Below are 27,624 nucleotides of genomic sequence, written 5' to 3'. Positions count from 1 at the left end.
AAACTCACCTAGTGCCAAAGACAACTTAGACACCTTCGTGAAACGGATCTGAAATCACGTGATAGCTTTTTGAGTGACAGAAGATGACAATTCTCAGGAAGAAGCCCTGAGAGTTACATTGTTGGTTGCCAAAGCAGACCTTCCTTGAGAGAGGAAACTTAAAAAAGAAAAAGAAGAAGCAGTTGCACAGCACCTAAAATAATTGCTGGCATCCATTCTGACCTTTAAAGGTACAGATTTTGACACTGAATGGGACCCACATCTCAGAGGCTGCCTCTCTCCCTATGAGGTTCACTGCACCAGAAATAGCTGGCGGGGCGGAGAAGCACCATATATATCTGCCCTCCTGCCAGCAGCACTTCTGGTGTGTAATTGAATGGTGCAGGGGCTGGATAGGGCATCAGTGAGGTTGGGGCAATGTAGGGGCACCTGCTGAATAAATCTGGTGCTGCTTCCAGGAGGCCAGGTTTGTGGCAGAGCCCCTCTTTGCCACCCATATCTGACCCGTACCAACTTTTTGCCCTTCAAATCAGGCCTTGTTTCATATTCCATACCACGGAGCTGAGAACTGCAACTGCAAGACGTGGAACCCTTGCTATGTGGTGGACAGATGGAAAGGGACAGGTCTCATACCCCTTTAGTAGTTGTGCAGAAGTGGGAATTGCAGCAGTACAAAACCATAATGGGGAATAAGGATTAGTTTTGTGTTTTTAACTGGGGTTTTTAAAAGCATTGTACATTGCCTTGGAACTATTGTGAATAACAGCAGCAGCAGCAACAACAACAACTAATAATACTAATAATTTTATTATTTGTAGCCCCCCCCATCTGATTCGGTTGCCCCAGCTACTCTAGGCAGCTTCCAGCATATAAATAATAATAATAAAACATTAAAAAGCTTCCCTATAAAGGGCTGCCTTCAGGTGTCTTCTAAAGGTTATATCAGGCATAGGCAAACTCGACCCTCCAGATGTTTTGGAACTACCACTCCCACCATCCCTAGCTAACAGGACCAGTGGTCAGGGATGATGGGAGTTGTAGTCCCAAAACATCTGGAGGGCCAAGTTTGCCTATGCCTGGGTTATATAGTTCTTTATCACTTTGACATCTGATGGGAGGGCGTTCCACATGGTGGGTGCCACTACCGAGAAGGCCCTCTGCCAAGTTCCCTTTAGCTTCACTTCTTGCAGTGAGGGAACTGCCAGGAGGCCTTTGGAGCTGGACCTCAGTGTCTGGGCTGAATGGTGGGGATGGAGACTCTCCTTCAGGTTTACAGGGCCGAAGCCATGTTAATAAATTAACAGTAATGCCGGGGACACCTTGATAATATCTCATTGACTAACACTGGCCACAGAAATACCTTTTAAATAAAACTACAAACATGTCACAATACTATTAGACAAACACACATTTTTGAGGTTTCCTTGACAAACCGTTTCCTAAAAGACACAGGACAAATGGAGAAATCTTTATGGAAAACCCACCCCAACAAAGTCTCATAGAAAAATACAAAGCACCTGTCTACATGCCATCATCTCTTATCAAACATTTTAACTTATTCAAAATTTGCCTTTTACCCCAAATTTTGCATGGACTGTCCTCGAGATTTACCTCTCCTTCCCTGCCAAGTTTTCAACTAAGTCAACCGAACTATTTTCTAACTGCAAGCCACTGAACCTACTTCCCCATTATGGGTAGTGGAATGTGATACAGCCAACTCACCCTTCATACAGAGGCCATGACTATAGCCCTACAATGAAATTATTGTTTGCTTTGTTTTTAAAATTAAATTGACCAAATCTCAAACCTACAGACTGATTTCATTACTCCCTGGTGAGCCAAATTCCAAGAAATATGAACCCAAGATAAATTTAGTCATCTAAGCTATTCATCTTTCTAAAAGTGCCTACGCGTGAAGTGGTCTTAGTGGAATGGAAGCAAGCAGTGGCCACAGCAGCAACGTCAGAAATATTAGGTTTCCTTAGGGAATTCCATAATATTTCTGCATTCCATACTAGCAATGCCCGTTTCAGGAACAGGGCTGATGCTTTGTAATACGAAGAACCATCATGGTGTCTGTGGTGTTTGCCCTCCTAGGTGACATCATGCTGGGTCAAGGAAAGGGTTAAATGAGTGTGAAGTGATTGGCCAGTGGGAACCCAAGGGGAGGAGTTAGGGTTCGAGTTAATGTTGTTAAGGAGTCAGTCGGGTGTTAGAGAAAGGAGAGTGAGGATATGTCTGTGGGTTGGGATAGTTGATGTGAGAGAGTGAGAGAATCTGTTAGGAGTAGTCAGATAGACAGTTGGGATAATTAGTTAGAGGTTATTAGGAAGGTATAGGCTGGTAAGGAAACTAAGATTAAGAAACTGACAAGAAAAATTATCTGAAACCATAAACTTGTTAAGGTATAAAATAAACTTGTTTATTTGGTTTAATGTTAAAAACTGTCTGGACTCCGTGTGTACCCGAGAGAAACGGGTTGGTGGCAGCGGGGAAGCGATCACACTGGTGGCACAGGGATCAATAGACCATCAAACGTCCGGGGCGGGGACCCTGTGTGATTGCCACAGTGTCCTCCTACAAAATCCAAATCTTCTAATGCTACTGATGTGGAACTGGAGTGGTCCATTTCTACAGTGGCTCCCACACTGCAAAGACAACACGTGATGGAGGCTAAGGTGCGACCATTCTCCGCTTTTCAGTTTATGCCTGATATAGTTTCGAAAGTAGAGGTGATGCGCTAGCTAAACATGCAATGTGGCAAACGAATCCAAAGGAAGGAAATTCCACTATAGTCCAGGAAAAGGTTTTTCAATCAAATTCTCTTCGAGGGTTCCCTTAGCAGAAAACATGGTGTTAGATTTAAGGATGGCACAAGCTTGCCTTGACAGGTCCCAGAACTGATTAGGCAAGACCATTAGTAAGATCCCTGCTCTGGTTTGCTTCCCACCCTGCGCCACAAGAGTAATGAATGTCTCCTTCTATTTGTATCCTTTTATAACATAACCACTAGCATGCCAGGTAGAAACGCTTAATAAGTCTCCCAAATTTTTGACTGTATATATAAATTTTATCTCCCATTAAGTGTTCCATTTTTCTCCTGTCTTTGCAGCCGAGCTTTCCCGAACGCCGTAGTTCACAGTGAAGCCCTCTGGTAATGACAGCAGTGGAGTGATAATGTACTTTCCTGATTTCCCGTTAATAGTAGCACTTGATCCAGCAATGCGTGCCAGTTCGATGGCAGAAGGATGCTTTAACATTTTCTAGAGGTAAAAGGACCCGTTCAATTTATAGCCTTGGCCAACTCAGCAGTTTCGCTCAGTTCTGGCACAGAAATTGATGTTTTAGTTAAAACAAAAAAGGAGGGAGAGCTTGGAGTTCCTTGCAAGTGAAACAAAGTACAATTGATTTTTCACTTGCTTTGAAATACTTGAAAACTGTATAAGGTGAAGGTGGTGCTAAAATCATTTCTGCAGGGGGGTGGGGGTGTGTAAAACAATGGCATCAATAAACCCCAGCTTTGGTTCTCTTTTCTTAATCAACAAGGAACAAAGACAAGCCACTGGTTACAGAATGTCCCTCAGAACTGTATGTTATTTAATGGATTGAGACTATTTTGATTAGAGAAATACATTGAGCATAAGTCTATGAATGGCTGAATGGAAATTCCACGTTCATGGCAATGCATTGCTCAGTTCCCATTCTGGAGAGCAGCAACTTAGAAGATTCACTGTCTTCTTCTGCTTGAGAGCTTTGGGAGACACCCAGATACTGGCTGTTGAAAAGAGACTTCTGAACTAGACAAGACTCTTCTTTCACCTGATTTTGCAAGGCAATTATTATGTTCTAGCACCCTATCTTCGGCCTGGAGAAACAGCAACTTCTCCCTTTCAAAGAAAGGAGAGAGAGAGAGAGAGAGAGAGAGAGAGAGAGAGAGATCATCTTATTCCTATTCCCATGTAAACCCTCGATGTGGTGGGGGCAGGAACATGGAGATGGAGCTAGACCATCCCTCCTGGGTTCATAGAATCATAGAGTTGGAAGAGACCAGAAGGGCCATCGAGTCCAACCCCCTGCCAAGCAGGAAACACCATCAGAGCACTCCTGACATATGGTTGTCAAGCCTCTGCTTAAAGACCTCCAAAGTAGGAGACTCCACCACACTCCTTGGCAGCAAATTCCACTGTCGAACAGCTCTTGCTGTCAGGAAGTTCTTCCCAATGTTTAGGTGGAATCTTCTTTCTTGTAGTTTGGATCCATTGCTCCGTGTCCGCTTCTCTGGAGCAGCAGAAAACAACCTTTCTCCCTCCTCTATGCGACATCCTTTTATATATTTGAACATGGCTATCATATCACCCCTTAACCTCCTCTTCTCCAGGCTAAACATGCCCAACTCCCTTAGCCGTTCCTCATAAGGCATCGTTTCCAGGCCTTTGGTTCACTCCAACCATGTGGCTAGTTGCACCTGCAATCATTTGGCAAAGATGTGCAGAGGGAGCTGACTGCACTCACACAGGTTCTTTCCTGCCCGCCCCCCCACCCAAACTGGGAGAATGCAAAGAAGTCTGATTGCATGGAGAAGCCTACATTGCATATAGTCAGTTTCCCCTTCAGACATTCTCCAAATACATAGATATCAGAGCAAGAGATCTGGACAAAGATCCCAGTCAGAAGGTCAGCGGTTCAAATCCATGATGCGGTGAGCTCCCGTTGCTCGGTCCCTGCTCCTGCCAACCTAGCAGTTCAAAAGCACCTCAGAGTGCAAGTAGATAAATAGGTACCACTCTGGCAGGAAGGTAAACAGTGTTTCCGTGCACTGCTCTGGTTCGCCAGAAGCGGCTTAGTCATGCTGGCCACATGACCCGGAAGCTGTACGCCGGCTCCCTCGGCCAATAAAGAGAGATGAGCGCCACAACCCCAGAGTCGGTCATAACTGGATCTAATGGTCAGGGGTCCCTTTACCTTTACCTCTATATGGAGGAAAGATGATGTGTTAGATTACCTGGTCCCCAGCTATGCAACTTTGTAGCTAATGCTGTACACAGTCAGTGCAGTTCTGTTAGCATGGGTGTAAATACACCCCAGTCAGCAACCTAGCTTCTGCATACTCATGTAACCCTTTAAGAAGAAATTTGCAAGTTATACAGATTTCATCCACGGCCATTTCCCCAACATTTCAATAACGTTATCTGATTTCTGCAAACCCGTTTTTCACTGTGTGCATTCCCTGCCCTGGCATCAGTGAATAAGCCAAGATTCCCCTTGCCGTTCAAAGAAACGGAGGGTTCCCTCGCCTTCAAGGAATCTGTAATTACAAAGCTGTGCAAACAGTAAGGGAGAAGCTGATTCTCTTAAACCACAAAAATAACCATATATACTCAGCGTGCACAACTGCATGGTTTAAAGACTGTTCTGTGTGTCCAAGTTTTTTCCTTTGAATGTTAAAGCGTTTTAAAAGTGTTGCAGCCCTGTGATGTTGGATGTCAGGTAAACACCGACAATTAAACAAGTAGGAATTTACGAAGCTAATCATCATCAACCTTTATTACGGTCCAGAGACCCAACAAATTGTTACAAAGCAATGCACAATTCATACAGCCTACCTCTAGGTTAAACAAGCATTTTGTTCAAAAGATAGGGATCATCGGTTCTTGCAACCACCGATAAAAACTTTGCCGCTGCTAATGTTCTAGCGTTTGTCCGGTCTTCCAATAGGAACCTGACATAGTGAGCCTCTGATTTTCCCGGGAAAGGTACCAGCAAGGGTAATATCAGTTCAGCCCTGGCTTGCTCATATTTTGCACAGTGCAGCAAAATATGTTTTATGGAATTGATGTCTTGAGCACACGAGCAAAGTCTGTCCTGGTAGGGAACTCCTCTCAACCTGCCATCCAACACTGCAGAGAGAAAGACTTTAGTCTGGCTTTGGTGAAAAGCCTTTGATAATTTGGTACTGTCAGGTTTTTAATGTAAGGTGTTAACTTAAAGACATGCCCATATTGTACTCCTACTGCCAGTGGACTACAGACTGCGTGTGATCGAGATCGCAAGTCACTGTGTGCATTATCCCATAATCTTTGCTTTAACGTCTTTAGGGCACCTTCATAACCCAGGTAATACAGTTGGGGGGGTGACATACCAATAGAGGGGGCTTTTCTAGCCATGGTTTTCTGCCATTTGCTGAAAAACTCGTCATTGGACAGGTGTTGGTACAAACCCTTCCCTAGATCAAACACTAAAATCCTGAGCCAATGTTTTAGGGCAGCCCACCATGCTTTAGTTGAGATTGGGCATTCACCATCTTCTAACAGAAGTATGGAGTTGGGGACACAGCTGGGTACCTGTAGCAGAGATCGTATAAATTTTGCCTGAAAGCCATCTAGCTTAGGCAGGTCCCCATTCTGCCAGACATTTGCAGCGTATAGGAGTTGGAAAACAGGTTTTGTGTTGAAAACCCTTAAGGCTGCTGGAACGAAGCTAATTTATACCAAGTAAGACTCTTTGGTGCACCTTCCTCAGTCTTGCCGACTGGCAGACACTGTTCAAGGTTTTAGACTGACCTGTCTGGAGAGACCAGGGACTGATCCTGGGACCTATAATACTACTATTTTTATTGTGTGTATATCCCACCTTTTCTTCCTTCCGGGAAAAGGGTGGCATACATGGCTCCCCGCCCCTCATTCAATCCACACAACAACCCTATTAAGTGGGGATTCTCCCATATTCTAGTCCAACAATCTAGCTACCACACTGCCTCTCAAGTCATTATTATTACTTATTTACTGCCTTTCATTTCATTTTGTTTTGCATGCAAAGCATGCATTCTACCTCCGAGTTACAGCCGTTCCATAGACCATATGCTATATAGACGAGGAGATATGGGAAATTTATACACAAAGGGAATATTTGCTATTAACATACCAAAATACCTCCGCTTCTCTGCCATGGAGTCCTAGACATACCAAACAGTTCATTACAGTTTCTGGATGCTGTAGTCCAACAGCCATATCCTCCAATAAGTGCTATAATTAGAATAAGCAAAAGTGGGTACTCAAAACAATTCTTTATGTCATCACTGCATTATTCATCCTTTATTCTAATTCCAACTTGCTTACTAATTACCCACTGATCCTCACAACCGCTACCCTTTCAGCAGCCTCATTTGCAAAGTGTCTGGCAATAATCTCTCAGCGCTGCATTATCTTGCCCTTTTCACCACATTATTTAATCAATAGGGTAATGACCTCAAATAAGCCATTTCCACGGCCATCTTGTCATGCAGTGTAAAGTAAATGAAGCCGGCAAAAGTATGTGTGCTCCTGCTTTCTGGCTTGCAAACACACACAAAAAGGGATCTGTTTCCACCCCAAAGCAATTCTTACACTGCAGAAATTATTATCTTTCAAATCTCTCGCTAGCAAACAAACAGTCAAGCCTTGTGTTATTTTCTTTGAATGAACTTAATTGTAAAGCACACACATTCAAGACAGAATTCAAAGGGGAAAATATATTTGGATACACGGAATTCAAAACCCCTTTCTCTAACAAACTTATCATTGTCATCAGCTAGAGCACTGTATGATGACCTACACTTTATGACAAAATTATGTGTAGTATTGATTAAACTATTTGTATATAAATAGGCTGCAATCCTACACCTGCCAACAAAGGTCCGTATAGTAAAAGCCATGGTTTTCCCAGTAGTGATGTATGGAAGTGAGAGCTGGACCATCAAGAAGGCTGATCGCGGAAGAATGGATGCTTTTGAATTATGGTGCTGGAGGAGACTCTTGAGAGTCCCATGGACTGCAAGAAGATCAAACCTCTCCATTCTGAATGAAATCAGCCCTGAGTGCTCACTGGAAGGACAGATCGTGAAGCTGAGGCTCCAATACTTTGGCCACCTCATGAGAAGAGAAGACTCCCTGGAAAAGACCCTGATGTTGGGAAAGATGGAGGGCACAAGGAGAAGGGGACGACAGAGAATGAGATGGTTGGATGGTGTTCTTGAAGCTACCAGCATGAGTTTGACCAAACTGCGGGAGGCAGTGGAGGACAGAAGTGCCTGGCGTGCTCTGGTCCATGGGGTCACGAAGAGTCGGACACGACTAAACGACTAAACAACAACAACCTACACCTGGGGATTACTGGAAGACGAACAGTCAAGATGCATAGTATTCAAGGCAGGGCAAGTTATTTTGAGGCAGACAATCCAACATGTGCTGATGCTTCTCTTCACTGGCAATATAATAATAATAATAATAATAATAATAATAATAATAATAATATGCAACAATAAATTAAATAACTAACAATGTGGTGCCTTACTTGATACCCAAAATCCACATTCAGCTGGCTGCCTCATCTGCCAGATGGTAGGACTGGTCATGGAACTGTATTTAAGACAGGCTGCTGTGGCCTCTTGCACTGCAGCAAGACCAGAACAATATTAGATTTATTTAGTTAGTCACTGGCGTGCTAAGTTTGATTTTGCTCTATGCTTGCTATGCATTGTCATAGATAAATAATCTAGACTCTAGGTTACTATAATATTTTATTGAATGTCAATTTTGCTTTATTTGAATTTATTGATATGTGCTGAATCAAATTGTCGTCGTCCCCCCCCCCGGTGTTACGCATTTTTATATTTTAATGTTTTTTAGTGAGACGTGTTAAGCTAGAGCTCAGAATTTTAGTGCAAATCTCTCATAATATACATATTTGGTATGCAATATACACATTTTTGAAGGCAAATTTCCCTAATACAATGCACTTTTGTACGGTATTTTCATGAATATTTTTGTATGCACACTTCCCCCTAATACCCCTAATAGATGTATTTGTGTTGTCATTTTTTGATTACAAAATTTGGAAAAATGTGAATTTTGAAGGAAGACCATGTTTTAGTTCGCATCCTGTTTCAGGAAGTGTTAAGCAGTTAGATTCAGTTTTGAATGCAAAGTGAATCCAATTTCTTCCCCCTCCTGGTCCTTTCCATCTCTTCAGTTCTGTGATCCCTCATTTGACCACAGTTTACCGTGAGGAAGTGATATAGAAAACCTAAACTCCAGCATAGCAATTCCACTGCATCCCAGGGGTGCCAACTTGAATAAAACTTGAAGCTCCCACGGCCCCTAGAAGTTGACTCCTCTGCTCCAGACTGTGGCTGCCATGGCTACATTTTATTACACACACACAGAAATGGGGTAGGGATAGGAGGGAGGTTGCACACAACTTGACCCTTGTACACTACTCCTGCCTTAGGGTGCTGAGTTAAGTGGCCCAGGCCAGGGAACTTGTGGAAAGGCATAGATGAGACACACAGATGAAGAGAAACCAGGATGAGAGGCATATATGAAAGATATCTCTGAAACTGAGTTTAAAACTGGGATACTCTGGCAAATCCCCACCCCACTCAGGTCTTACAATGTTTGAGGTGTAAGGCTGTGGGCAGGATGGCTGTTTTCAAATACAAATGGCACGGTGCATTTCTTAGTAGACAATGAAATGACTGGCTGATGTGCTCTAAAAGCTCCAACCTGAAGAGCAACACAGCAAACACAAATTGGCAATACAGTTCTGCTCTCTGTAGCACCTCTGACTACATCGTATCTATGTACCGTGTTCCCCATAATATTCTTTTGTACTCTGCATGTAGCTAGGATGTGGAGCCCAGCTGGTCCTGGGTCTCCATGGCCTGGTCCAAACAGTCAAATAAAAAGATGAGCATGGTTCTGAACGTGTTTTGGGGAACAGTGCAAGCACACGCAGTATACAGATGCGCACCTGTTAATTCCACTAACATGAAGTGGTCCTGAATCGAGAATCCGTGCTTATTGAGACCCTGAGTGAGCTTCACACCCAACTTGTTAATCAAACTGATGCATTTGTGACACTATGTCCTAATGAAAAGGGACAAGATCTGGGGAGAAAAAAGTAACTGCTTATAGTTTTTTGCACTTTCGTTTTTAGGTGTGTTATGAAAATGACAACGTGCCAGTCATCCAAGCTGTCAGGCACCAGATAAAATCTGTTCAAAGCCAGAATAATTTACACTTGGATGAACACCTCCCAAGAAGTTATCACTAAAGTACTCAAAGGTTTAGGTGCAACTCTTGGCTTGTTAGGAAACTCCTATAATGAGCCTATGTGTGATGAAATGGTTACAGGCAAACATTCCGTCAAGCTCACACAGGAGGTGTTATAAAGGTAAGTATTCTTGCGTGAGCACAAAGCACCTGCCATGTTACGAGAAATTAGTTCTGGGCTCTAAAGCTGCATTGGGGAAGCTGTTCTCTCCAAACAACTAACAAGACACTAGCCTGACAAAACGGTGCCCTAAAAATTACATCGCTGCTCTCGTCAACCGATGCATCTGTTAGGGTGGGCAATGGTAATATTATATCTTTGGTAGTAGATGTAGTAGATGATACCCATGGCAAGAAGGAAACTGGGGTGGGGGGAGGAGTGAAGGTAGAAAATGCCTCACACCATCCAAAGTGGCTCCCTTAGAGCAGCAGCTTTCCATGACAACTTTTTGGACACTGTAGCATACAATCAGAAATGGGAAACAGAAGGGTCTCCTTCAGAAATGTTGGGGCAGGATTCTCCTCCATGCCTTTTTCTCCATCTCTACCTCTGAGCAGTTCTAGGAGAAGAAACATAGAAGTGCATGGCCAGGTGACAGACAATCCAATTGCCATTGCTAAACAGCTCACCTGAGAGGGAAGGGAGACTCTGCCCATTTGGGGCACCAGTGTGACTTTTCCCACTGAGAAATAGCCCCCTATAGAATAAGCCTTCGTCACCCATGCTTTATAAGTTCCAGCTGCAGAATGCAAATAAGCATTATTGGAGTAATGCCATTTGCAGAAATCGATTTTCCACGTCTCTTGCATGAATTTGGTTCAAGGCAATCAATGTGCAGCTTTTACCATGGTTGCCACACAGTCCTGAGTCTTCTTTAATTTTAACGAGTGAAAACTGTTCACACATTGCTCCAGATCTGGGTCCACTGCATATATTAACACTTAATGAACACTGTGTCTTCATTCGCATCAGGTGGCTCAATCAAAATGTTGGTGGACAACTTTGTGGGTCCTTGAGGCATTTTGCCAGATTTGCTCCAACCCCTGGAAAGTATTGGTTGGTTGTTATTAATTCTTAACACTCTCAGTAAGTATATGCACTTTTTAGAAGAACGTTTCAAAAGCCTTTGAACTTCAGCTATGTGCAAATGCGCTCTTGAAATTCTCCTCCATATTTTAGGGCAGAACAGTTGGGATGACTATTTCACCCCATTTCTCCAGAGAGTCGAGAAATTATCCAATTCTCCACAGCCTAATTCTATAAACTAAATTTTGCGCCCCTGCATTTTTCCAACCGTGAAACTTTTTTAAAAGAACAGATTGTGCATCTTGTTGTTCCTGACCTACACCATAACCAATTGTATTTATCAGATTCTCTATGGGTGTGTGTGGGTGTTAAATTAGCTTCATTTCTACAACTTCTACACTGCAGTGCACAACTAGAGTGCCACAGAAGTCATGTATGGTCAATGTGAAATAAAACTTCATTTAATGGAGTACCCAAAAAGAAAGAAAGAAAAGGACATAGCCTGTGTGTGTTATTCTTCTGTTTCTCTGTGTGCATCTGGTGTTTATGTGCAGTATATTTTATAGAACTTGATGAAGGGCACAGTATTTGACAGGCCTGGTGACAAGGACAAGCCCAATTCAAGCAATACAAACTTTCCTAAAAGATTCTGACAAGGCCTAGTTTTGAACTGGAACGGAAAGGACCACCACTTCTCAAGAAGCCACCGAAACCTTGGCCACCTCAGCAAGGCTGCCAAGAATACTGGCAATTAATGCCAGCTGTGGTGGTAATTTTTATAATATGGACATCAGGTACAGGGCTGAGATGACTGGCTCACTTCATGTAGACTACCGAACAGCTGTTGGATGGTAATAACTTCTAATTACCACCGACATTTGAACTGGCAGTGTGTGTACTGCTTAATGGGAGTTGCACACGCAGCTGGAGCTGAGAGACTTCATTGTTATGCATTTCCATGTAAACTGTGGCTTACATTTAATGCAATGCAGACTCTAAAGATAATATATAGAATTTACAGAACCAGAGCAAAAATATGCATTTTGTTAACAGACCTGTTTTTTCAACTGTAAGCTATGAAAATGTGTCATGGAAATATTTTATGGCAGCAGTGGAGAAGGAAGCATGTTGGAGATAAACAAAGTAAGGTTTTTTTCCAAGTACTGTATATACATTTGTAGATTTTGATTATTAGCTCTTCAACAAGCTATTCAACACTGCAGGCTAAAAGTTCTCTGGAGGTGTATGTTTCAATCAAATGCTAAGCTTATTTAAATAAATGAGCAATTATTATTTCCCTTTTCTTTGATGCCTAATCAGAAATCTGTTTTCTCTGAACTTCACCGCAGTGTGTGTGCGCTTTATAGATGACTTACTGCTTAATGGTTTATGCTACACACTCTGTGAGAGTGTGTAAGTAATTTTAGGCCTTCAAATACAGGTCAGCTTTTATCACTGATGAAAGAAATTGTCTACAGGATATAGAGTAGGTTAATGTTTGTCAGATTCCCAAAGAAACAGGCCGCCAATTTTTCCTTCTCTCTCTTTTTGATAAGTCCTTTTCCTTTAATAAATAAACGTGTATCATATTGTACGCGGACACAAATAAACAGAGACTTGCTCTTTACAGAACTCCGAAACAGAAAATATAGTTCACACTCTTGTGATAGCCTAAAGATTAAGGTAAGCTTTGCTTGCTGTACTTCTAAGGAGTACATCAGATTCCCGTGTTGTTTGTGCTCTCCTTTCATTTAAGAAGTGATAGCAATGACTGGATCAGTTATTTTTAAAAATATTGATTATGTTACAGCAGTGTGGCTTCTGAGAATATTAATTGTATCTGAGACACTATTGCATTGCGACCTGACAATGTATCATCAATGTCACTATAGCTCAAGAGGCCTAATCTCTGCAGAATTAATTTGCATTGTTGGCTGGGAATCACAGCCTTCAAACTACATCTCCGTGTCTGAAGAGGGTCCCACAGATTCTCTTCAGATACTAAAATGAATTCAGCCAGGTTGGGGGGTGGAGCTTGCTGACATTTGCCCCTCCCTCTGTCCATGCACACTCTTACTGTGCAGACCACAGGCGCAAGGAGATGTGTGTGGTGTAGACTGAGCAGTTATAAAGGACTCCATAGATGAGGCAATGAGTCTTGAAAACCATACCCCCCCCCAAGTCTCCCGATGTTCCAGGGACAGTCCCATCCTGGCTTCTGATTTGATCCTGGAATGTCCCAATTGCTGGGAGTGAGCATCCTGTTGCCTCTCTATGGCCTCTCCATGGCGGCTGCTGGTGGTCTCCTCACTTGGGCAGCTCATAGCAGCTGCTGGAGAGCAGGTGAGGAGGAGAGGTTGCTGGCACCGAGGCCTAGACCCATGTGATGTGCCAGCTCTGAGGGACAGAACAACAAACCCTGTGTTGCAAACACAACACAACAAACAATACAAGCAACACAAAGACCAGTATACTAGATAGCACTGCAATTCTTAGCACATGATATACATGATTTAGTACAACAAAATGTGTACACTTGTAAATTCTCCAATATATTTGAAATCAAATGAACACACGTCTGTCAATCTTTGAAAGTCTGTAGAAGTATAATAAGTCTATAGTTGAAACAAAGTAATAGATGCTATGCTGTGGGCCAAGCGGTAAAACTTTTTTAGGCGTTCATGGTGCTGAAGTAGGAAGTGAATAACAGCGTAGGACAGTGATCCCGGATAATCTGACTGTTTCGCTGGAATCTTCTTCAGCACAACTGCAAAGGAATTCAAATATGAAACAATGACCTGTATACATGAAAACTATATAAACTTCACACATTACAACCCATATGCTACAGCTACAATAAGAAGAACAAAGGTACATACCCCATAGATTAGAAAAATGCACATGGAGCAGTGGTCATAAGTATACGTAACCACTGCTACCAGTTGCATGATACCTGAAGTAGAAGTAACCATTCCCAGGTGGTGCTCATTGCAGGCAGACTGAATTGCAGTAATTCAATTTAAAAGTACAGAGCAATATAACAATAGAAAAACATCAAATAAAACAATTTAAATCCATTTCAGAATTAAGTCCTTCAGGGTGAATGGTCTTAAACATAAAAATGAATTGAGATTCTTTCTGTCGTAGCCGTCTTTCATGATCTTGTCTTTTGTTGATGGTTTTCTGATTCACCCACAGTACAGTGGTACCTCGGGTTACATACGCTTCCGGTTACAGTCGCTTCAGGTTACATACGCTTCAGGTTACAGACTCCGCTAACCCAGAAATAATACCTCGGATTAAGAACTTTGCTTCAGGATGAGAACAGAAATTGTGCTCTGGCGGCACGGCAGCAGTGGGAAGCCCCATTAGCTAAAGTGGTGCTTCAGGTTAAGAACAGTTTCAGGTTAAGAACGGACCTCCGGAACGAATTAAGTACTTAGCCCGAGGTACCACTCTACTGTGAACAAGAAATCCCTATCAGGATGATTCTGTGATATAAAATGCTCACCAGAGGAGTTTGCAACACAGCATTTTGGATGCGGGAACGATGTTCTGAGAGCAGGGCTGGAAGAAAGGAGGAGGAGCGTGGAGTCCAAGCAGTCTTGATTTTTCAAAATGCTTTGTGTGCCTGCATCTAATCTTGCCCCTTTCTAGAATTTATTGATTGGTGTGTGTTTTTCTGTTTATCAATCTACCAAAGAGTAAAAGAGAAGAAGATGGGGGTGAAGGGGTTTTCTTTTCTTTCTTTTTAAATAATTTTTTTATTAGATTTTCCACAATGATAATCCAAACCACAAAGCAAAATGATACACAAAAACAGAAGAAGAAAAAGAAAGAAGAAGAAAAAAAGGGGGAACAATAAACAGATAAACAATAACAACAAACTTAATTCTTGACAAATCCAACCTTTTAAATATCTTGGTTGACTTCCTCAAATCCCTCCCTTCTGAGTTTCCTTGTAATTAAAAGTAACAGCTTTCCAATATCATTATTAAACTAAAACAATTTCCAATTATAGTCCATCTTATTCACTTTTCTTACGATTCTAAATCCCATTTATTTAATTATAACTTAGTTTAATCCTAGGCCTATTTGTTTCTTTCAAGTAATTTCTAATTTTTTATATTACAATATTTATTCAAATAGTCCTTAAATTTCCTCCAGTCCTCTTGAAACTCCTCTTCTTTCTGGTCGTGGATTCTTCCAGTCAGGTCAGCTAGCTCCGAAAAGTCCATCATCTTCATCTGCCAATCTTCCACTGTTGGTAGTTCTTGTGTTTTCCAATTTTTAGCAAGTAATATTCGTGCGGCTGTTGTGGCATACAAAAATAATTTAACATGAAGGGGTTTTCTTAGAATGGTGGAGGGTGGGTGTGCTGTGCCCCGTTGGTGAAGTGATGTTGGCACTTGCCCTTCTTCTGATAAGAAATGCTCTGCAGGGTGGGGGACAAAAATGGAGGTTCAATGAGGGTAAGTTGAGGAGGAGGGAGAACTGTCCTTATTTTCATCTGAGGAATGTTGGAGGGTATGGAAAACTGAAACCCAACAATTGGGTCATCAAGTGTGGAAACTACTGCTGACTCTTACAGCCTTTCAATAGTCCCTTTGCTCCTTTAATTTCCATATTTAGAAGCATAGTAGGCTTCAGAATCTCATTACTCCAAATAAAAGATCAACATCTATAAACTATGTAAGCTAAAGCTCTGGAAAGGGAAAGCAAAAGAGGTTAAGGATTCACCTTCTTATAGTCAGACAAAACATTTGCATTCCACTTAAATTCCCCTAGCCCAAAGGCTGTTTTCGCTTTGATTAGGCATACATATTGCTTCCCAGTGCCTCACAACTCAATCTTATGCCTATTTACTTAGAAATATATATTTCTACAACAGCAGCAAGAATACTTATCGCAAAGTATTGGAAGACACAAGATCTACCCACCTTGGAAGAATGGCAGATGAAAGTGATAGACTATATGGGACTGGCTGAAATGACTGGCAGAATCCGTGATCAGGGGAAAGAGACGGCGGATGAAGATTGGAAGAAATTTAAAAATTATCTTAAGAAACATTGTAAAATTGAGGAATGCTAAAATGTTGAGGTTTTAGAAAAAAGGGATTACAACAGTAAAAGATTAAGTTAAAGAGAAAGAGTAAGGAAAATATGTTAAAATTAAGGGGTAGGATTTGCTGAAATTAATTTGAAAATTGGGATGCAGAAAGGGGAGGTATGGGGAAGTCGCTGAAATAAGGCTCAAGAAAAAAAGGATTTGTAATTATACGTGTTTGTATATGTGTGTGTTTGTTTGTGATGTGTAATGTTTGTTTGTATAAAAAATTGTGAAAAACTAATAACAATTTTATATATATAAAAAAAGAAATATATATTTCAGGGATTATTCCTGAGTAAGCTGTGTACGAGTGCTTTTTATAGGGTTGGTTTTTTTGGTGGTGGGAAATAATATTAATTAATTAAATTTATATACCACCCTATACCCACAGGTCTCATGGAGGTTCACGGGATATTAAGCTCCAAGGGTCACTTTTAATGTGCAAAACGGGACTTACACGCCATATATTTAAAGCACACCCCTCAATAACTGTAGTTTGTTAAGGGTGCTTGGGATTGTATCTCTTTAAGTGGTAAACTACAGCTCCCACGATTCTCTGTGGTGGGAGGTGTGTTTTCACCATATGCTATATACACAGCCACTTTTAAACTTTCATATAAGTTAAACTACATAATAAAGCAATAATGTAATAATTTTATTTTAAGAACCAATGTCGTTTCAGGTGCATCTAGAGGCAGTGACAATATTGCAAAGTGGTTGTTCAAATCTCACAGGCAGGGAAAAGGCAACAGGGCTTTTTAACTGGATTTACCCTAGAAAGGCTAAAAAGGTAAAGGTAAAGGGACCCCTGACCATTAGGTCCAGTCGTGGCCGACTCTGGGGTTGCAGCACTCATCTCGCTTTACTGGCCGAGGGAGCTGGCATACAGCTTCCGGGTCATGGGGCCAGCATGACTAAGCCGCTTCTGGCGAACCAGAGCAGCACATGGAAACGCCGTTTACCTTCCCGCCAGAGAGGTACCTATTTACCGTATCTACTTGCACTTTGAGGTGCTTTCGAACTGCTAGGTTGGCAGGAGCAGGAACCAAGCAACCGGAGCTCACCCCATCGCGGGGATTTGAACTGGTGACTTTCTGATCAGCAAGTTCTAGGCTCTATGGTTTAACCCACAGCGCCACCCGCATCCCTTCCTAGAAAGGCTAAATGTGGAATTAACGGGATGGGAGATATGAGCTGGTGCTTTGATGACAATGGCACAATGTGTGACTGCAGAGCAAAAATTGCAGGCATGAGAGGCATCTATCCCATGGTACACGCCCAACCATTTAACTCTTACATTTAACAAGGACCTTTTCCATTCATTGGAGAACAACTGGACCTGTCCTATCCTCTGAGTACTTTTCCAATAGACGTGGGTCTTTCCACATTTATAATTTATAATGGAATATTTGCTGGTGGGTGGTTTTTTCAGGGGGGGCATATTTCTATGTTACACTGTTGTCATTCAGTACTGACGGGGGGGGGCACACTTTTTCTTCCACTACAAAAAATTCTAACTTTTGTACAAGATCTAGAATGGAGCCGCAATATTTTCAGTTTTGTGGCACATGTACAGGACCAATGTGCTCTTTGTGTGGAAGGGGCGCTGGTTTGTAGGCATGTTTTAGGAGACATCTGTGACAGGCCACTTTCCTCTAACCCGATGTGAGCTGTCAGTTTGTGAGTTCAGATCAAAGGAGAGCTATGGCAGGTAGAGACGATGTCAAAATACTGCCCATGACAGCCATCATTCGTTTCAGACAAAATTTCATCATGATAGCCAGGTTCCCCACAGTTCAGACAGACACATTGCATGTCTTCTAATTTCCCACAAGGTCATAATTATGGAACATAGGGACGCAGGTGGCACTGTGGGTTAAACCACAGAGCCTAGGACTTGCCGATCAGAAGGTCGGCGGTTCGAATCCCCGCGACGGGGTGAGCTCCCGTTGCTCAGTCCCTGCTCCTGCCAACCTAGCAGTTCGAAAGCACGTCAAAGTGCAAGTAGATAAATAGGTAAGGTACCTTCTGGCGGGAAGGTAAACGGCATTTCCGTGCGCTGCTCTGGTTCGCCAGAAGCGGCTTAGTCATGCTGGCCACATGATCCTATTGTTTACATTTCAGAATGAATTATTGTATTTTATGTGTTTCTGAGTCTTGTGAAAGGCTGGTTTAAAATCTTTAAAATAAGTATATACAGATCAGTAACAGGTTTAAACACAGGAAGCCGAGAGTAAGAATTAATGAACAATTCTCACAATGAAAGGAAGTAAGAAGTGTCATTGTGTGTTTCCTCAAGGATCTTTACCAGAACTGGTGCTCTATAACTTGTTCAAAATTGACCTGGAGGTAGGAGCCAGCAAGAGGTATAGAGAATATACAGAATGTGAAAAACAAAAATGGATTGCAAAGAGCTCCAAAAGGATCCCTTGCAACTAGAATGTGACTGTGGTACATTTTTAAAATTAAGATCGTTCTACATTTATGGTTATTCTTCAGATAAATGCAAGGATCCTTTTCATGAGGTGGCTTAAATATATTTCCTATATACTGTACAAGCCCATGATGTAAATACAGCTTCATAGTGAATTAAAGTTCTCTCCGTGTGTGTATGTTCCCTATTGTACTTTGAGAAATAGACTGAGCCTGATTATTCAGTTAAGAAGTGTGCTGTGAGAATCGGTGATGTTCAAAGGTTTCCCCACGGAGTGATTGCCTCAAGGAGGAGGGAGTTTGAGTTCCCTTGTCATGATGCTAGCAGCTGGATCAATGGCTAATTGTGGTACGGCTCTCTTCCGGGGAATGGCAACAGATTCTTAGTGCTGCTGGGATTTTTGAGTCCTGGTTTTGAACCAGCTGGGAAGAGGAAGAAAGGAGGAAATTGAATTGATAACAAAGTTAGTGAAGTTTTAATGGTGTCTTTTGGAAAAACTCTTAGCGTATTGATCTTAAAAACAACAACGTGATACTTTTGAGGCATAATACTAATACCAATAATGTGTTATATAGACATACATTATCTGTAAACCACTAAGTTTGAAAAGTAGAAATCCATTAATAAAAGAAATGAATTTAGAGGAACTGAATTATTATTTTTCTAGCAACTAGAAGCGCTTTGGCTACAATCCTATCACCAGTTACCAAGGAGATACAGTGGTACCTGGGTTAAGTACAGTGGTACCTCAGGTTAAGAACTTAATTCGTTCCGGAGGTCCGTTCTTAACCTGAAACTGTTCTTAACCTGAAGCACCACTTTAGCTAATGGGGCCTCCTGCTGCTGCCGCGCCGCCAAAGCATGATTTCTGTTCTCATCCTGAAGCAAAGTTCTTAACCTGAAGCACTATTTCTGGGTTAGTGGCCTCAACACATGTCTGAGATTCAGGTCATCATCTCACTGAGGTTGAGAGAAAGAGATTTGCCCAAGGCCGCACTATTATTATTATTATTATTATTATTATTATTATTATTATTATTATTCCTTTCTGTTAGAATAAAGAATAGTGAAAAACTAATAATAATTACAAAGCCTACATTGAACTAGCTGTTCCATTAACTTTCATTTAACTAAATCTACATAGGAAAACATCCATACTATATAAGGAAAACAGTCCGTGCTTTTTTCTGGGGGGACACAGGGGGACGCAGACCCCTAAACATTTTGTAAATCTAAGTTTGGCCTCATTGAGGGGCAGTATTTCAATATGAGTAGAGTTCCCCTAAACATTTTTTTAAAGAAAAAAGCACTGAAAACTATAAACCAATTAATCTGTAAATCATATCCTGACCCCCCCCATTTTTTCATTTAGCTATGTTTGTATAGAAAATGTCACATTATGGAAGAATGATAGTTCAAACAATCCATGTCAAAACAGGCTGTTCTGATACTACCAGGGCCGGCCCACCCATGAGGCAAGGTGAGGCAACCACCTCAGGTGGAAGGATTCACCGGGGCAGCAGATCCTGATGTCAATCTTACTTCCCTCCATGTTCCTGATATAGATCGTTCCTCACCCCTTCTTCCCTGGTGGGAAAGAATGGTGCCATTTGGGCGTCCACCTCAGGGGCCAAATGTGTTCGGTCAACACAGCACAACGGCTTTGTTCATGATTTTATTTATCTTTATTTACAAGAATTTCGGGCAGACCTCGATGGGACACTTTTTTCTTTGCTAAAAAACAGTGTCAGGTGTTTGTACTGAGGCTGTAGCGCTGTGGGAGGCAGGCTAGATGTAAGAGCATTGCGTGGTGATCTGTGCCAGGGAAACAAGAATTAAGTACAGCTCACACCACATGTTAATTAGCAGAAAATAAGGGTATTCTGTTTGTATGTATGTATTCTTCTCCCCAAAAACCTAATGCATAATTGCATATGGATAGACATTGAACATATTTGGACTTGAACGAAAGACAGTATGGTCTTCACTACACAGATTATCTCGTTTCTTCTCATTTTTTATTTTAAAGCTTAATTAAAATTGTTTGTAATCCTTACTTTATTGAATTGTTCAGTGCCCAATGAATTCAGCGCACACAGGATTTGCAGCCCGGGTTGAGCTAAGTGTTTAGAGTTTTACACAGGCAACAGGCTATTTGTCACTAATCTGTGAGGAATTTCTAAGCAGTTTTTACCCTTTAGAAAAGCTGCTCGGGTTCAAGGAGGTCAAATATCTTACTGGCAGAGACCTTGATTAAAACATATTCGGTTTATGAAATCCTCTGAGGTTTTGGCATTCCTCAAAATGCTGTATGTTCTGCTGTAGATCTTGAGCAACAGAAAGTTGGCTCACCTAATTTTCCCACTTGAACTTTGCTGGCTTGTGCTGATTCTTTCCGTGTGTAAGCCTGTCCGCGTTTATAAATGCCTGCTCTCTGCTGTATACCCAGTAGTCCCATAGCTGATAAACTGGTTTTTAATACAATTACATACTTGGATAAATACACAAAAGTCCTTTTAGTCCAAGGTTTTTGAAAAAAAAAAATAATTGTTAGGTCATGTCTGGATTTAGAAATTCTTGACTTTGTAGGCAAAATATTATAATGCCATTTGCAAAGATCATTTAATTTCAAACTTAAAGTAATTAGACACTTTGCAGCAATTAATCTGTATTTGGTTATTGGTGTTCTTCAGACAGCAGAGGGTTCCTGTCCAAATGTTGGTTATCTAGGTGCTTGTTTACCTGAAATCAGCGCCACAATGTTCTGAACACTGCAGCTTGATATTAATTTAACACCACTCTGATTTATTCAGACTTTGACTACCATTCAAGGCATTTGAAGTAATTGAAGTTGCATACACTTAAGTGAACTGGAGTTATCTTAACTCCTCTGTGCTGAGGCTCTTCAAAGCTGTGGGTTGGCCATATTTGTTCAAGTACAGAAAAGTGTTTTCCAGGAACTGTCTTCACCCTTGTTAGCCATTAAAAATTGAGACTCATTAAAACAATCTCTTCCAAACCACCCCTCCTTTGGTTCTGTGTTCTTCGGTTACATCTCAGTTCTTAATGTTTAGCAATGGGAGCATGTTGTGTGCTTTAAAAAATCTGGGCAACACATTTTCTTTGAGAACGTGAACATTGTGATTTTAAGAGGAGCCAAAAATAAACTGTGGAGAAGCTCTGGGGGAGATAAAGATGGCAATGGGCTTATAAAGGAGCACAGTTCAGGGAGAAGGGTGGGCATTACCCTGGGATTTCATAGCATGTCAGGCAACATGATTTATACTAACATGAGGTACCAAGATCATGCTGGCATAAGCCCCTACTCATTTAATTAATTCAAAATTTATAGACTACTCTACATTCAGAGGGGAGCAGAAGATACTTTCCTGATATAATAAACTCTAAATTTTTATCACCTGCTTAATGCTTGACTGTATCATTTGCATTGTATACACATGAAATGTTTCTAAGGGGGCGCAGGATACTGGGATTGTTTGTTATATAATTACACACTGAAAAACAAATTAGTCGGGGGTTTTAAAGGAATCTGCTAGATTCCATTAATTTCTGGGGGCGAACTATCTAACTGGAGTTGTTGCCATGAGTCCAAACCTCACCAGGAAATTCTCTGCTCATGACAATGGAGTTTGAAGCCCCTCCCCTACAAATAGGATCCTCTTCAAGGAGGGTACGCGTTGCGCTTAAGCCCCAGACATCTCCCACCTCCTGGTGTGGGCAAGGCTATGCCTTGTTAGGTTTAAGAGTCACAAGACTCTGTTTGCATTCCAGACATTCCAGACTGTTGGAAGTCTCACGGAAGACGGGAGATGGATGTGTTGTTACTGGTTTCCTGTTCCTTTGTGTTCCAGCTGCTCTCTGCTTTCACAGAGAGAGCATGTATATTTCATTTCTGTCTGCATAGTTAGAAAATAAAGCATAGCGATGTAGCTCATATTTCTCGTCTCTTCTGCTGTGTTTGATAATCTGATGAATGGGGAACATGTCTGGAGCCTTATCAAAGGCTCAGGTCGTTAATCACGTTGGAGGGCTCGACCGGAGGAGTATCTCGGTCATAGCGGAGATTCTGATATGCCCTGCTCCACTCCGGTTGGTCGTTTTGCAGTCACTTGGTCCCTAAAGCCACTGGCTTGGCTTGGGGGCTGGCCACAAAACATTATTTAATCCCTGCGTGATGTTCGCTGGACCTCTTTGCCTTTGTGCAGCAGATCACCCGCCCACCCACCCCCTTTATCTGGCGTTGGCCTTGCTATGGACATTGTTTTGCAATGGGGGCCTGGTAGGAATTTTTTTCCATCTGGCATTTGGTTTGGTTTTTGCCTACCATGTAGCAATCATCACAACTTTGGTGGTGAGGCATTGGATCAGCAATGTGTGGGGAGGGGAGGTACGTTCATCACCTGCCCCTCCAAGCTCAAGGGTATTCCATTAAAGGAATCAGGGGTTGGTCTGGGTCTTGTCCAAAACCCTGCGGTAGGGGCTAGGGCCATACCAGGATCCCATGGGGGCACTGGGGGGTGAGCTCGAGTCGGTCTGCATTGATGGGGCTCCCTCTGGCAGAGTTCCACCCTTTTATCAGATTCCCCGCAATGCGGGTGGGAGTCTGATATAGTTTGGATGATTCCAATGCCTAAGCCAATACAACTCACATTCTGTGTTCAATAAAGTTGTGGTCTAAATTTTGCCCAGTAACTTAAACTAAAATCCTGTGTCACTGTGTCTTCATTTTTTTGGGTGGTTGGGGGTCTCAAAGCGCAACACTTGGACCATGCAATATGCAAGGGCCAAACCAGCGAAATCTTTACACCATAAAAGCAGAGCATGTAGATTGAGCTCTCAATGCATTGGGAGATATGTGTGCACAGAGCAAGGGTGGACATGTGATCCTGAATCAAGAGACATGATAATACACACACACTGTGATTACAGTGGCTAGGTGGGTAAATAAAGGCAACAACAAAATGTGACTTTTGTTGTATCAACTATATTGGGTGGTTTACACAATTTTGATTTCTTTTGAAAGTTTTCTATCTTCTTTCCGTAGTTTAGTAAAACATCTTATCTGAACCCTTTTGGGTTTTCGTCACCAGTTGGATGAATATAGAGAATTGCCTCAAAGAAATGAGGAAAGGTTAAATGGTCTGGCCATGTGATAGGAATTTGATGTCTGAACAAAAACACTTTGAACTTTATGAGGAATGCATAGATTGGAAGGGAGAGAAAAGGGAAGCCATGAAAAAGATGGACGGACCCTCATGTTTCCCTCCCCTTATGGTCTTGATTTATCGGCTACTTTTAAAATGAGGCTGCATTTTAAATTGCATTTTAGCCTATATTTTAAATTGTTTTTGTTTGCTTTTCCTCCCCCCCCCCATAACGTTTTTACTGTGATTTTATTGGTGTTAGCTGCCCTGAGCCCGGCTCTGGCTGGGGAGGGCAGGGTAAAAATAAAAATTATTATTATTATTATTATTATTATTATTATTATTATTATTATTAATTCTGTTTTGTGAAAGGAATAAAGCTTGGAGAGTCAGTGAGATTCGCTAGAGATAATTCCACATATAACTTACAGGAGAAAAGCAACAATTGTGTAGGATTAGGAGCCTGGAAACACTTCTCTTCCCCAGTCTGAACTGACACTGCTCCTAATTTTAAAAAGGGGGACTTTTGCTCAAGAAACAGCAAGCTTTGCTGCGACTCAGCATCACTTTAGATTGTCCAAGATCCATGTTGTTCGATTCACAGCTTATGAGCCTCAAGTGTAAAAATAAAACCTTCAAAGCTCATTGCTTGGACTTGTTCTGCTTGGTGCAGACACTTCCATATGATGGTGTGTCACAGGCGTACTACGTGGATCAGTCTTAAGAGCGGTGGAAATCACCACATAAAACATAATCATTGCTAAGGCTGATACACATGGATCATTATTATTATTTTTTTAAAAAAAATAACAATCTGATTTAAATTTAAAACCAATTATGAATCAGCCATATCAACCCTGCTTTACAAAAAAAATATATCAAAATTTAATGCAACCATGCTAAATTGTACACTGGAAACTGAAGTCCTGACTCCTCTGTCTAGCACGCAGCATAGAAAATTGCCTTTTTATATACAAAGAAGGACAATGGAGGCAAAATAACATAAATATTCTATAGCACACATTGTGTTTATTAATGTGGCAAATTATTAGCATTTATGGTCCTTTCAACAAAATATAATGGTCATTTACTTTCCAGCTCATGGAAAACCACTATTTAGCCCAGCAATTACCAGAATTGTTTCTAGAAAGTTTGGTGCACACAACCCAGATTTCTTGACCACGTTGTGTTTTTTGTCTTCAAGTGGTCTTGGATTTTTTATATTAATATTTTATTAAGAGTGTTTATTTAGCCCAGCAATTACCAGAATTGTTCTAGAAAGTTTGGTGCACACAACCCAGATTTCTTGACCACGTTGTGTTTTTTGTCTTCAAGTGGTCTTGGATTTTTTTATATTAATATTTTATTAAGAGTGCTTCATTTATAAAAATATAGAGTGAGGAAAGAAAGAAAGAAAGAAAGAAAGAAAGAAAGAAAGAAAGAAAGAAAGAAAGAAAGAAAGAAAGAAAGAAAATACTGTTACATTACCATACATTAATATACAGATCCTGTATATTATTCTAATACACATATAATTGTCAGTAACGTAATATATTCTGTCTAAACTCTTTCCAAATACCATTGTATTTATCCAAACAAAGTCTGCATCTATAAACTCTCTGTTCAAATGTTTCCAATGTAGTCTTGGTGTATCTCTATTCCTTCAATTCATCAGTATCAGTCTCTTGGCCACTCTGAGGGAGTGTAGACTCCATTTTTGTTGTCCTGGTGTCAATTTCCATACAATAGGTATATAGTTCAAGAGCATATTCACCTCTGAAAATCTTGATTTCCCCCCCCCCCCATAGTGTCTTGTTTATATATTCCAGCACCTTCTCCTAAATCTTAGTTAGTGTGGGCCACAGTAAAAGAATATGTTTCAAGTGCATGTGAAACTATTATTTTGCATATTTCTATAAACACACATGTCCAGTGTTTCTGGATTGTGTTCCTGAGTATTGCAAAGGCTTTTTAGTTGAAAACCAGTATGCATCCTTGCTCTTTATTGCAAGAATTATAAAATGAAAAACTTGAGTTACAACGGTCCTTCTACCATGGATGGTTATTCCATTAATTAATGGCAACAGTTCAACATTTTTGCAAAATATTGCATTGTTTTTGTTCTGTGTAATACGTAAAATATAAGCCCTGCACACTTGTACTGGTCTCCTGAGAGCTTATCTTTTCCACAGTGCGGACGTGCCCGAAGATTAAGGCCTTCTGGGAAATGATATATAATGAAATGAAAAAGGTATTTAAATATACCTTCCTTAAGAAACCAGAGGCCTTTCTCCTGGGCATTGTCGGCCAATTGGTGCCAAAGAAAGACAGAACATTTTTTATGTATGCTACAACAGAAGCAAGAATACTCATCGCAAAGTATTGGAAGACACAGGATCTACCCACCCTGGAAGAATGGCAGATGAAGGTGATAGGCTATATGGGACTGGCTGAAATGACTGGCAGAATCCGAGACCAGGGGAAAGAGGCGGCGGGAGAAGATTGGAAGAAATTTAAAATTTATCTTAAGAAAAATTGTAAAATTAATGAGTGTTAAAATGTTGTGGTTTTAGAAAGGAAGGGATTACAGCTGTAAAAGATCAAGTAAAAGAAAAGAAAAGGAAAAATTGGATAAGATTAAGGGGAGGATTTGCTGAAACAAATTTTGGAATGGGAATGCAGAAAGGGGAGGTATGGGGAAGTCGGTGAAGTAAGGTTTAAGAAAAAAAAGGGATTTGAAATTATACGTGTTTGTTTGTTTTTGTGTGTGTACGTTTGTATTGTACATTGTGTGTGTTGTTATAATTTGTGAAAATTTAATAAATATTTATTTTAAAAAAATCTTTTCCACAGTGCTGTGTACTGAACTTGAAAAGGTGGCTTTCTTAGCAATATCCTAAGTACTAAACGTAAATGGTTTAAACTCCCAAATATGCAATGGCCAGATTAAATCTATAAATATTTAGTCCCAAGTATGTTGTAGAACTTCAGGACAAAGTAAAATTGCAAAGTATGTTGTATTTATATTCTGGTCTACTTTATATGGATTAATACTCGTGCTGATAAACAAACAGTAACAGCAGATAGGAGTAAACAGGAATAGTGAATGTAGGCTTCAGTTTCAACCATACTGGTTAAAAGCTTCAATAACTTTAACTCCCGTGAGTTGATGTTTGCACATATAAAGCCACCTCATTTCTATCCCCCCCATCCCTAATTAGTAAGTTGGCAAAATGATGTGGTAACTGGCCCAAGGTTGCCTACATAGCTTTCTGGAGGAAAGCAACAATGATCTCAGAGATCACCAAAGTCTAAAAATCTGCACTATACCATAGTTTCTCAGGTTAAAATGGAGGAAATATTGAAGCTTTAAAAAAAATATTAAAATAATTTTACTCAGGATTCTGATGTGTGTGTGTGTGTGTGTGTGTGTGTGCTAATTTAACACACTTATGAGGCTAGTTCATTAGGGAATCTAGACCAGGGGTCAGCAAACTTTTTCAGCAGGGGGCCCGTCCACTGTCCCTCAAACCTTGTGGGGACCCGGAATATATTTTTTGGGGGAAATGAACGAATTCCTATGCCCCACAAATAACCCAGAGATGCATTTTAAATAAAAGCAAACATTCTACTCATGTAAAAACACCAGGCAGGCCCCACAAATAACCCAGAGATGCATTTTAAATAAAAGCAAACATTCTACTCATGTAAAAACACGCTGATTCCCGGACCGCCCGCAGGCCGGATTTCGAAGGCGATTGGGCCGGATCCGGCCCCTGGGCCTTAGTTTGACTACCCATG

This window comes from Podarcis liolepis, assembly GCF_965112155.1.
Source record: "Podarcis liolepis genome assembly, chromosome: 3".
Classification (NCBI taxonomy): Eukaryota; Metazoa; Chordata; class Lepidosauria; order Squamata; family Lacertidae; genus Podarcis; species Podarcis liolepis.
The sequence above is the reverse complement of the archived record's forward strand: the minus strand, read 5'-3'. Positions refer to the sequence as shown.